Here is a 14,155-nt window from a genome sequence, read left to right on the forward strand (position 1 = left end):
AGGGGTGCTCACCACTAGAGCAACCCACTCTTGTCAAAAAAAAAACACAAATAACCAAAAAATGATTATTTAGAAAGAATAAGGAAGTGTTAAATCGGCAACCTTGGAATCTTGTATGAAAGTTAATCTATATATAATAAAAGGAGAGGCAAAAGCACAATATTAAGACAAGTGAAAAAATCACAAAAAGCCAAGTGGCATTAGGACAAAACAAACTACCTTTCTAACTAAAAAACCTTTTGAATTTTAAATTTTGAATTAATTGGTTGGTTACTCTATTTGAATTAATAAATAGATATATTATAATTAGCTATAATAAATATCTTATAATTAGCTATAATAAAAAAAAATGAAAATATATATATTAAAAAAATTCTCATTCAAATTGGGGAGTAGTTTCAAGTTGAAGTTTTAAAATTATTTTAAATTAAAAAAACAAAAATAAGAAAAAATAAATTAGCTATAATAAAAAACGAAAATATATAATATATATATATATATATATATAATAAAAGGAGAGGCAAAAGCACAATATTAAGACAAGTGGCAAAATCACAAAAAGCCAAGTGGCATTAGGACAAAACAAACTACCTTTATAACTAAAAAACCTTTCGAATTTTAAATTTTGAATTAGTTGGTTGGTTACTCTATTTGAATTAATAAATATGCATATCTTATAATTAGCTATAATAATAACAAATGAATATATATATATATATATATATATATATATATATATATATATAAATTTCCATTCAAATTGGGGAGTAGTTTCAAGTTGAAGTTTTAAAATTATATTAAAATTAAAAAAAAATAAGAAAAAATAAAATTAGCTATAATAAAAAAACAAAAATATATAATAAACAAACCTACCCATTCACATTGGAGAGCAGTTTCAAGTTGAAGTTTTAAAAATATATTAAAATAAAAAATAAAAAAACTTTCAATTCAAATTGGGGAGTAGTTTCAAGTTGGAGTTTTAAAATTATTTTAAAATAAAAAAATAAAAATAAAGAAATAAAAACTTTCAATTCAATTTGAGGAGTAGTTTCTTCCTAATATAGTAGTCTATATAAATGACTATTTTATTTTATATATATATATAAAAAAAAGTAAATAATTAAATGATGCCAAGTGGTATAACCATAAGACGACAAGTGTAGATCTTTAGGACAAAGCTCTAGCAAAGTTGGAGTTTTAAAATTATTTTTAGATAATAAATGAAATTAAAAAAATAAAAATTGCCAATTCAAATTGGGAATTAGTTTCAAGTTGGAGTTTTAAGACAAAATTGGTTGGTTACTCTATTTGAATTAATAAATATAGATATATTATAATTAGATATAATAAAAAAAATGAAAAAGTATATATATAAAAAAAATTCCCATTCAAATTGGGGAGTAGTTTCCACTAAAGTTTTAAAATTATTTTAAAATAAAAAAAAATCTATCTATATCTATATATCTATATACCTATTGTGATCACCCAAAATATCATCTTTAAATTTAATAATTAATTATATATTCTAAGACCTCGAAAAATACTATTTATCATTCCTAGACTTGCGTGCGCAATCCGTAAAAATATTTGTAGAAAGTTTTTATGTGAAAAATAGATTAAAATGTGAATTAGAGCTTTAAAACTCAATTGATTGACTTTGGTCAACATTTTGAGAAAACGGACTCGGATCAGTATTTTGACAGTTCTGGTAGGTCCGTATAGTGATTTGGGACTCGGGTGTATGCCCGAAATCAAATTTCGAGGTCCCTAGCCCGAGATATGGAATTTTGATAAAAAATTAAAAGTTTAAGTTCAAATAGTGACCGGATGGAGAATTATGTACAAATGACCTCGGAATAGAATTTTGATGATTCCAACAGCTCCGTATGTTGATTTTGAACTTAGGAGCGTGATCGAAATTTTATTTGAAAGTTCGTAGTGAAATTAGCCTTGAAATGGCTAAAATAGAAATTTAAAGTTTGGAAGTTTGACCAGGGAGTTGACTTTTTGATATCGGGTCGGAATCTAGTTCTAAAACTTTTCACAGCTCCGTTATGTCATTTATGACTTGTGTGCAAAATTTGAGGTCAATCAGACTTAATTAGATAGGTTCCGACATCGAATGTAGAAGTTGAAAATCCTTAGATTCATTAAGCTTGAATTGGGGTACGATTCGTGGTTTTAGCGTTGTTTGATGGGATTTATAGGTTCGACTAAGTTCGTATGATATTTTAGGAATTATTGGTATATTTGGTTGAGGTCCCGAGGTCCTCGGGTGAGTTTCAGATGGTTAACGGATCAAAAATTGGAATAAAACAGCTGGTGCAATTTTTCTCTTATGCTGGAAATTCTGGGCTGTGATCGAGCCCAAGATCGAGCCCAAAATCGAGGCCCAAAATCAAGCTCCCAAAAATCGAGCTCACAAGATCGAGCTCCCGAGATCGATCTCCCAAAAAAACAGAGGCATTCGACCCATTTGCCATTTTTGACAAATTTGAGCTTGAACAAAGACGAATTTTGACAGATTTTCAAGGAAAGACATTTGGGGTAAGTGATTCCAACTCGGATTTGGTCTATATACACAAATATATCATTGTTTTCACCATTTAATTAGTGTTTTGAGATTGAAATTTGACAATTTTTAGAAATCTCATAGAAATGAATTTTTGAGATTTCAGTAGTTTCAAGTTGAAGTTTTAAAATTATATTAAAATTAAAAAAAAATAAGAAAAAATAAAATTAGCTATAATTAAAAAACAAAAATATATAATAAACAAACCTACCCATTCACATTGGAGAGCAGTTTCAAGTTGAAGTTTTAAAAATATATTAAAATGAAAAATAAAAAAACTTTCAATTCAAATTGGGGAGTAGTTTCAAGTTGGAGTTTTAAAATTATTTTAAAATAAAAAAACAAAAATAAAGAAATAAAAACTTTCAATTCAATTTGAGGAGTAGTTTCTTCCTAATATAGTAGTCTATATAAATGACTATTTTATTTTATATATATATATAAAAAAAAAGTAAATAATTAAATGATGCCAAGTGGTATAACCATAAGACGACAAGTGTAGATCTTTAGGACAAAGCTCCAGCAAAGTTGGAGTTTTAAAATTATTTTTAAATAATAAATGAAATTAAAAAAATAAAAATTGCCAATTCAAATTGGGAATTAGTTTCAAGTTGGAGTTTTAAGACAAAATTGGTTGGTTACTCTATTTGAATTAATAAATATAGATATATTATAATTAGATATAATAAAAAAAATGAAAAAGTATATATATAAAAAAAATTCCCATTCAAATTGGGGAGTAGTTTCCACTAAAGTTTTAAAATTATTTTAAAATAAAAAAAAATCTATCTATATCTATATATCTATATACCTATTGTGATCACCCAAAATATCATCTTTAAATTTAATAATTAATTATGTATTCTAAGACCTCGAAAAATACTATTTATCATTCCTAGACTTGCGTGCGCAATCCGTAAAAATATTTGTAGAAAGTTTTTATGTGAAAAATGGATTAAAATGTGAATTAGAGCTTTAAAACTCAATTGATTGACTTTGGTCAACATTTTGAGAAAACGGACTCGGATCAGTATTTTGACAGTTCTGGTAGGTCCGTATAGTGATTTGGGACTCGGGTGTATGCCCGGAATCAAATTTCGAGGTCCCTAGCCCGAGATATGGAATTTTGATAAAAAATTAAAAGTTTAAGTTCAAATAGTGACCGGATGGAGAATTATGTACAAATGACCTCGGAATAGAATTTTGATGATTCCAACAGCTCCGTATGTTGATTTTGAACTTAGGAGCGTGATCGAAATTTTATTTGAAAGTTCGTAGTGAAATTAGCCTTGAAATGGCTAAAATAGAAATTTAAAGTTTGGAAGTTTGACCAGGGAGTTGACTTTTTGATATCGGGTCGGAATCTAGTTCTAAAACTTTTCACAGCTCCGTTATGTCATTTATGACTTGTGTGCAAAATTTGAGGTCAATCAGACTTAATTAGATAGGTTCCGACATCGAATGTAGAAGTTGAAAATCCTTAGATTCATTAAGCTTGAATTGGGGTACGATTCGTGGTTTTAGCGTTGTTTGATGGGATTTGTAGGTTCGACTAAGTTCGTATGATATTTTAGGAATTATTGGTATATTTGGTTGAGGTCCCGAGGTCCTCGGGTGAGTTTCAGATGGTTAACGGATCAAAAATTGGAATTAAACAGCTGGTGCAATTTTTCTCTTCTGCTGGAAATTCTGGGTTGTGATCGAGCCCAAGATCGAGCCCAAAATCGAGGCCCAAAATCAAGCTCCCAAAAATCGAGCTCACAAGATCGAGCGTCCAAGATCGAGCTCCCGAGATCGATCTCCCAAAAAAACAGAGGCATTCGACCCATTTGCCATTTTTGACAAACTTGAGCTTGAACAAAGACGAATTTTGACAGATTTTCAAGGAAAGACATTTGGGGTAAGTGATTCCAACTCGGATTTGGTCTATATACACAAATATATCATTGTTTTCACCATTTAATTAGTGTTTTGAGATTGAAATTTGAAAATTTTTAGAAATCTCATAGAAATGAATTTTTGAGATTTCAGTAGTTTCAAGTTGAAGTTTTAAAATTATATTAAAATTAAAAAAAAATAAGAAAAAATAAAATTAGCTATAATTAAAAAACAAAAATATATAATAAACAAACCTACCCATTCACATTGGAGAGCAGTTTCAAGTTGAAGTTTTAAAAATATATTAAAATAAAAAATAAAAAAACTTTCAATTCAAATTGGGGAGTAGTTTCAAGTTGGAGTTTTAAAATTATTTTAAAATAAAAAAACAAAAATAAAGAAATAAAAACTTTCAATTCAATTTGAGGAGTAGTTTCTTCCTAATATAGTAGTCTATATAAATGACTATTTTATTTTATATATATATATAAAAAAAAAGTAAATAATTAAATGATGCTAAGTGGTATAACCATAAGATGACAAGTGTAGATCTTTAGGACAAAGCTCCAGCAAAGTTGGAGTTTTAAAATTATTTTTAAATAATAAATGAAATTAAAAAAATAAAAATTGCCAATTCAAATTGGGAATTAGTTTCAAGTTGGAGTTTTAAGACAAAATTGGTTGGTTACTCTATTTGAATTAATAAATATAGATATATTATAATTAGATATAATAAAAAAAATGAAAAAGTATATATATAAAAAAAATTCCCATTCAAATTGGGGAGTAGTTTCCACTAAAGTTTTAAAATTATTTTAAAATAAAAAAAAATCTATCTATATCTATATATCTATATACCTATTGTGATCACCCAAAATATCATCTTTAAATTTAATAATTAATTATGTATTCTAAGACCTCGAAAAATACTATTTATCATTCCTAGACTTGCGTGCGCAATCCGTAAAAATATTTGTAGAAAGTTTTTATGTGAAAAATGGATTAAAATGTGAATTAGAGCTTTAAAACTCAATTGATTGACTTTGGTCAACATTTTGAGAAAACGGACTCGGATCAGTATTTTGACAGTTCTGGTAGGTCCGTATAGTGATTTGGGACTCGGGTGTATGCCCGGAATCAAATTTCGAGGTCCCTAGCCCGAGATATGGAATTTTGATAAAAAATTAAAAGTTTAAGTTCAAATAGTGACCGGATGGAGAATTATGTACAAATGACCTCGGAATAGAATTTTGATGATTCCAACAGCTCCGTATGTTGATTTTGAACTTAGGAGCGTGATCGAAATTTTATTTGAAAGTTCGTAGTGAAATTAGCCTTGAAATGGCTAAAATAGAAATTTAAAGTTTGGAAGTTTGACCAGGGAGTTGACTTTTTGATATCGGGTCGGAATCTAGTTCTAAAACTTTTCACAGCTCCGTTATGTCATTTATGACTTGTGTGCAAAATTTGAGGTCAATCAGACTTAATTAGATAGGTTCCGACATCGAATGTAGAAGTTGAAAATCCTTAGATTCATTAAGCTTGAATTGGGGTACGATTCGTGGTTTTAGCGTTGTTTGATGGGATTTGTAGGTTCGACTAAGTTCGTATGATATTTTAGGAATTATTGGTATATTTGGTTGAGGTCCCGAGGTCCTCGGGTGAGTTTCAGATGGTTAACGGATCAAAAATTGGAATTAAACAGCTGGTGCAATTTTTCTCTTCTGCTGGAAATTCTGGGTTGTGATCGAGCCCAAGATCGAGCCCAAAATCGAGGCCCAAAATCAAGCTCCCAAAAATCGAGCTCACAAGATCGAGCGTCCAAGATCGAGCTCCCGAGATCGATCTCCCAAAAAAACAGAGGCATTCGACCCATTTGCCATTTTTGACAAACTTGAGCTTGAACAAAGACGAATTTTGACAGATTTTCAAGGAAAGACATTTGGGGTAAGTGATTCCAACTCGGATTTGGTCTATATACACAAATATATCATTGTTTTCACCATTTAATTAGTGTTTTGAGATTGAAATTTGAAAATTTTTAGAAATCTCATAGAAATGAATTTTTGAGATTTCAGTATCAATTCGGAGTCGGATTTGAGTGAAACTGATATGGTTGGACTCGTAATTGAATGGGTTGTTGGATTTCATAACTTTCGCCGGATTTCGAGATGTGAGCCCCTCGGGCGAAGTATTAATTAATTTCGGGATTGTTTCTTAAAAATGTAGTATTTTCTTATAGAATTGATTCCTATAATATTTAGTGATTGTGTCGAATTATTCTGGCTAGATTCGAGCCAGTCGGAGTTGGTTAATCGTGGAAAAGGCCTTATAGTAGATTAAATTAGAGCAAGACGAGGTAAGTCTCTTGTCTAATGATGTGAGGGGGAAATTACCTCATAGGTAATTAAAATTAAATAATTATTGCTAATTGTGGGGACTACGTACGCACGAGGTGACGAGAGTCCGTGCGTAGTTACTATTAATGCTAAAGTCCGGGTAGTTTAGGACTCAAAGCATGAATAAATTGTGTAAATTTTATTCTTTGTTTAATTAATATTATTTGATATATATATAAAAACATATTGTGGATTGTTAGATAAAAATATTAAAGGATGGAAATATCATATACTTGATTTTCTGTTTAAATTAATTCATTGTTAAAAGAAACTGTTCATTCTCCCGAATTTATATTATAATAAATATACTCTTCTTCCGGAGGTACATAAGAAATGTCCTCCTTTCTTGTGGAGCGGGCCGAATGCCTCGGCACGATAGATCCATCTATGGATCGTGCCGCACGTCCCTCGGTAGTGTACACAATATTCTGGATCGGGCCGAATGACCTCGGCAGAAATCGTGCATAATAATAATAATAATAATTACACGATACTTTGACGGTTTATTACAGCTTGTAAAGATATTTAATAAATTGGAAATTCATTGAAATTGAATTGCAGCTTGTAAAGCTATTTGATATATTGAAATTTTATTGAAATTTAAGGATATATATATATATATATATATATATATATATATATATATATATATATATATATATACGGAGAATTGTTGTATTTTGAGGGAATTTCATTATTTCTGCTAGTTAAATAAATTATTATTAAATTCTGGGAATCATGTTGATTTAAATATTCTAATCTTATTTCAATTATTATTATTGACCCATAGTGAGTGTCAAAGTTGGCCATCTCATCTCTACCACTTCGAGATTAGGCTTGATACCTATTGGGTACACGTTGTTTGCGTACTCATACTACACTTGCTGCACTTTTTATGCAGGATCTGAGATATGTACTAGTGGAGGACCTATCATCACATATCCACGTCATCCCGAGTCATAGTGGTGAGCAGCCTTTTCGAGCCGTTCTGCAGCTACCAGTATCTATTTTTATATTTATATTCTGTCTATTTCATTTCAGACAGTATTTAGAGTTTTGTATAATCTATTAGATGCTCATGCACTTGTGACACCGGGTCTTGGCACACACATTGGTAGAAGTTGGTATTTTATTATTTTCTTGGAATAAAAGTTTAACAAATGTACGTTTGATTTATTAGTTGGCTTGCCTAGCTGTAGCGTTGGGCGCCATCACGACCTATAGGTAAATTTGTGTCGTGACAACATGGTATCAGAGCACTTGGTTCACGTAGGTCTCACAAGTTATGAGCAGACCTAATAGAGTCTTGCGGATCGGTACGGAGACGTCTGTACTTATCTTCAAGAGGCTATATGGTGTTAGGAAACTACCTTTCTTCATATTCCATCGTGCAATTGATGTAGTACTAAATATCCTTCTCTTATTCTCTCACAGATGGTGAGAACACGCTCTAATGAGATTCCAGAACATGGAAGAGCTACTCCCCCAGTTGCTAGAGGCCGAGGCAGAGCCCGAGGAAGGGCTCCAGGCAGTGGTAGAGGGCGAGGATGACCCAGGACTGTTCCAGTTATGCCGCCAGTGGGTCCAGTAGAGAATCCCATTATTGAGGAGCAGGGTGAGGTGCCTGTGGCAGAGCCAGCTTCGATGGATTTCACATCTGCACCAGGATTTCAGGACGTCATGGGTCGTATGCTGCGGTTCATGGACAATATGACTCATGCCGGTGTATTTCCGGCAGACCCAGCCACATCTAAGGCGGGCGGGGGAGCACAGACCCCAACCGCACAGGCTCATGGATAGGCAGCTACTGTATATCAGACCCAGGGTGCACTACCCGTGGGTAGAGCCCAGCCAGTGGCAGCAGCTACACCTGAGCCCAGGCCAACTGTAGCCTTCGATCCTCAGAAATTATTGGATCGATGGACTAGACTACATCCTCCTGTCTTTGGGGGTGAGCGACATGAGGATCCACAGGACTTCATTGATCATTGCAGGGAAAAACTGCATAACATGAGGATATTGGAGTCTCATGGGGTAGACTTTTCTACTTTTCAGCTAGAGGGCAGAGCCCGTAGATGGTGGCAGTCTTATGTTCTTGGTAGACCAGCAGATTCTCCTCCCATAACTTGGGACAGGTTCACTCGTATCTTCCTGGACAGGTATATTCCACCCTCCTAGAGGGAAGAGTTGTGGTTTTAGTTTGAGCAGCTCCAGTAGGGTCAGATGTCAGTGACCGATTATGAGGCAAGGTTTTCTGAGTTATCTAGCCATACACTTATGATACTCCCTACTGAAGCGGAGAGAGTGCGGAGGTTTTTTGTGGGTTTACACACTGGCATTCAGGCCACTATGGATCGAGAGGTTGAGATGGGTACTTCTTATGAGCTAGTCGTGGAGATAGCTCGGAGGATTGAGGGTGTACGTCAGCGTAGCCGAGAGCAGGTTACTAGAGATAAGCGGTTTAGGTATTCTGGATAGTTCAGAGGTGCTCCGTCTGAGGGCAGAGGCTAGTTCGTGAAAGGGCAGTCCAACAGGCCCCCATATCCAGCACCCCCGCCTCCTCGGGTGCTCCAGTACGACTTTATTTCAGTGCTATACCAGAGAGTTCTTATTGCCCACTAGCTATTCAGGGTTCTTTCCGTGGGTATTCAGGTCCCCAGGGCCAGACACTTAGTCAGCAGCCCATCGCACCGACGAGTTGTTACAAGTGCGGGGATCCCAGTCAAATACGGAGGTTTTGCCCCAGGCTTCGAGGTAGACCAGTACAACAGGGTCAGCAGCCTATGCTTAGCGGACCAGTTGCTCCACCAGTAGTCCGACCACCGAGAGGCGGAGGACAGGTGGGTAGGGGCCATCCTAGAGGTGGAGGTCAGCCAGGCGGAGGCCAGCCAGTTGGTGCTCCAGCTCGGTTCTATGCTTTTCCGGCTAGACCAGATGTAGAGGCCTCAAATGCCGTGATTACATGTATTATTTCTATTTGTGGCAAAGATGCCTCTGTATTATTTGATCCAGGATCTACATATTCATATGTGTCATCTCTATTTGCTCCATTCCTGGGTGTTTCTTGCGAGTCCTTGAGTACTCATGTTTATGTGTCCCCTCCTGTGGGCGATTCTGTTATTGTGAACCGGATCTACCGGTCCTGTATTATTACATTTTGTGGTTATGAAACTAGAGCAGATCTCTTATTGCTCGAGATGACCGATTTTGAAATTATTCTAGGCATGGACTAGTTATCTCCATATCATGTTATTCTAGATTGTCATGCCAAGACTGTTACCTTGGCTATTCCAGCATTGCCTAAGTTGGAGTGGAAGGGTTTGCCTGTTAGTTCATTTAATCGAGTTATTTCTTTTATAAAGGCTTAACACATGGTTGAGAAGGGTTGTTTGGCTTCTCTAGCCTATGTTCGGGATACTACTGCAGAGACTCCGGCTATTGATTCAGTGCTTGTAGTTCGGGAGTTCTCCGATGTATTTCCGTCAGATCTTCCAGGTATGCCACCTGATCGTGATATTGATTTCTGTATCGACTTGGCTTCAGATATCCAGCCTATATCTATCCCACCGTATCGCATGGCTCCGAAAGAATTGAAAGAACAGCTTGAAGAGTTACTAGCCAAAGGGTTCGTCAGACCGAGTGTATCGCCTTGGGGTGCACCAGTATTATTTGTGAAAAGGAAGGATGGAACAATGCGGATGTGTATTGATTATCGCCAATTGAACAAAGTCACTATTAAGAACAAGTACATGTTGCCGCGTATTGATGATCTATTTGATCAGTTGGAGGGTGCTAGGGTATTCTCTATGATCAACTTGAGGTCGGGGTACCATCAGTTGAAGATTCGGGATTCGGATGTTCCGAAGACTGCTTTTCGGACTAGATATGGTCATTATGAGTTTCTGGTGATGTCCTTCGGTTTAACTAATGCCCCGGCAGCGTTTATAGATCTGATGAACATGGTATTCATGCCATATATTGATTAGTTTGTCATTGTCTTCATTGATGACATATTAATCTATTAGCGCAGTAAGGAGGAACATGAGCAGCATATGAGAGTAGTTCTTCAGACATTGCGGGAATAAAAGCTATATGCTAAGGTCTCTAAATGTGCGTTTTGGCTAGAGTCTGTAGCATTTTTGGGACATATTGTATCGGGCGAAGGTATTAAAGTTGATCACAAAATATTGAGGCAGTTCAAAATTGGCATCGTCTTACTTCGGCGACTGAGATCAGGAGTTTTCTTTGTTTAGCAGGTTATTATCGTCGATTCGTGGAAGGTTTTTCATCTATTGCAGCACCTTTGGCCCGATTAACTCAGAAGGGTGTTCAGTTCCGATGGTCCGATGATTGTGAGTCAAGTTTTCATAAGCTCAAGACAGCACTGACTACAACACCCGTGTTAGTGTTACCAACTGGTTCGAGAATATATACCGTGTATTGCGATGCGTCACGCGTTGGCTTGGGTTGTGTATTGATGCAGGAAAGGCGAGTTATTGCATATGATTCACGTCAGCTGAAGCCCCACGACGAGCCCACGATCGAGGCCTGAGTCAAAGCCAGTGACGAGGCTCAGTATCGAAGCCACGATCGAAGGTCCAGCTCGAGGGCCATGATCGAAGGCAAGGCTCGAGGGCCATGATCGAAGGCAAGGCTCGAGGGCCATGATCGAAGGAAAGGCTCGAGGGCCTGGATCAAGACCCAAGATCGAGCTCCCATGATCGAGCTCCCCAAATCGAGCTCCCAAGATCGAGCTCCCTAAGATCGGGCTCCCGAGATCGAGCTCCCCTAAACAAGCTCCTTGGTCGAACTGGACAGAGCTGTAAGTTATAAAAAACAAAGGACATTCGTCCCATTTGCCATTTTTGACGAACTTGAGCTTGAGCAGAGGCGACTTTTGACAGATTTTCAAGGGAAAAACATTGGGGTAAGTGATTCTAACTCAGATTTGGCCTATATATACAAGTATATCATTCTTTTCACCATAAATTAGTGTTTTGAGATTTAAATTTGGGAAAGTTTTAGAAATCTCATAGAAACGAATTTTTGAGATTTCGGTATTGATTCGGAGTCGGATTTGAGTGAAACTGGTATGGTTGGACTCGTAATTGAATGGGTTGTCGGATTTCGTAATTTTTTTCAGATTCCGGGATGTGGGCCCCACGGACGAATTTTTAATTAATTTCGAGATTTTTATTAAAAATGTAGTATTTTCTTATAGAATTGATTCCTATACTTTTTAGTGATTGTATCAAATTATTTTGGCTAGATTCGAGCCAGACAGAATTGGATAATCGTGGAAAAGGCCTTATAGTGGATTAAATTGGAGCAGGACGAGGTAAGTCTCTTGTCTAATCTTGTGAGGGCGAAATTACCCCATAGGGATTAAATTGAATAATTGTTGCTAATTGCGGGGGATACGTACGCACGAGGTGACGAGAGTCCGTGCGTAGCAACTATTAATGCTAAAGTCCGGGTAGTTTAAGATTCAAAACATGAATTACTTATGTGAATTGTATTCTTTATTAATTAAAATAATTGATGTATATATTGTGAATTGTTATGAAAAGTAGAAAAATATGAAATTTTCACATGCTTAATTTTTGTTTAAATCAATTAATTGTTAAACGAAATTATTGTCCTCTCGAATTTACCTTATAATAAATATACTCTCCTTCCGGAGGCACAAAAGAAAATGTCCTCCTTTCTTGTGGAGCGGGCCGAACGCCTCGGCAGGATAGATGCATCTATGGATCGTGCCGCACGTCCTTCGGCAGTGTTCACAATATCCTGGATCGGGCCGAAAGACCTCGGCAGAAATCGTGCTTAATAATAATAATAATTACACGATACTTTAACGGTTTATTGCAGCCTGTAAAGCTATTTATTAAATTGGAAATTCATTGAAATTGAATTACAGCTTGTAAAGCTACTTGATATATTGGAATTTTATTGAAATTTAAGGATTTATATATATATATATATATATATATATATATATATATATATATATATGGAGAATTATTGCATTTTGAAGGAATTTAATTATTTCTGCTAGTTAAATAAATTATTGTTATATTATGGGGATCATGCTGATTTAAATATTCTAGTCTTATTTCAATTATTATTATTAACCCATAGTGAGTGTCAAAGTTGGTCATATCATCTCTACCACTTCAAGATTAGGCTTGATACTTACTAGGTACACGTTGTTTGCGTACTCATACTACACTTGCTGCACTTTTTGTGCAGGATCTGAGACAGGTACTAGTGGAGGACCTATCATCACATATCCACGTCATCCCGAGGCATAGTGGTGAGCTGCCATTCTGCAGCTACCAGTATCTATTCTTATATTTACATTCTGTCTATTTCATTTTAGACAGTATTCAGAGTTTTGTATAATCTATTAGATGCTCATACACTTGTGATACCGGGTCTTGGCACACACATTGGTAGAAGTTGGTATTTTATTATTTTCTTGGAATAAACGTTTAATCAATGTACGTTTGATTTATTAGTTTGCTTGCCTAGCTGTAGTGTTGGGCGCCATCACGACCTATAGTTGAAATTGGATCGTGACAGATTCCAACTCGGATTTGGTATATATACAGAAATATATCAATTTTTTCACCATTTAATTTGTGTTTTGAGATTGAAATTTGGAAAATTTTAGAAATCTCATAGAAATGAATTTTTGAGATTTCGGTATCGATTCGGAGTCGGATTTGAGTAAAACTGGTATGGTTAGACTCGTAATTGAATGGGTTGTCGGATTTCGTAATTTTTTCCAGATTCCGAGATGTGGGCCCCACGGACGAATTTTTAATTAATTTTGGAATTTTTATTAAAAATGTAGTATTTTCTTATAGAATTGATTCCTATACTTTTTAGTGATTGTATCGAATTATTTTGGCTAGATTCGAGCCAGACAGAATTGGATAATTGTGGAAAAGGCCTTCTAGTGGATTAAATTGGAGCAAGACGAGGTAAGTCTCTTGTCTAATCTTGTGAGGGGGAAATTACCCCATAGGGATTAAATTGAATAATTGTTGCTAATTGCGGGGGCTACGTACGCACGAGGTGACGAGAGTCCGTGCGTAGCTACTATTAGTGCTAAAGTCCGAATAGTTTAAGATTCAAAGCATGAATTACTTGTGTGAATTGTATTCTTTATTAATTAAAATAATTGATGTATATATTGTGAATTGTTATGAAAAGTAGAAAAATATGAAATTTTCATATGCTTAATTTTTGTTTAAATCAATTAATTGTTAAACGAAATTATTGTCCTCTCGAATTTACC

General features: G+C 35.1%; 1 long non-coding RNA gene across 2 annotated transcripts in view; it reads right to left on the bottom strand.

The window, feature by feature from the left end:
* The window catches only part of LOC138896967 (uncharacterized), a 58,531-nt gene that overhangs the window by 25,277 nt on the left and 19,099 nt on the right, over nt 1-14,155 (bottom strand). The gene's annotated exons all lie outside the window — the stretch shown is intronic.

Source organism: Nicotiana tomentosiformis, chromosome 8 (assembly GCF_000390325.3).
Source record: "Nicotiana tomentosiformis chromosome 8, ASM39032v3, whole genome shotgun sequence".
NCBI classification, from domain to species: Eukaryota; Viridiplantae; Streptophyta; class Magnoliopsida; order Solanales; family Solanaceae; genus Nicotiana; species Nicotiana tomentosiformis.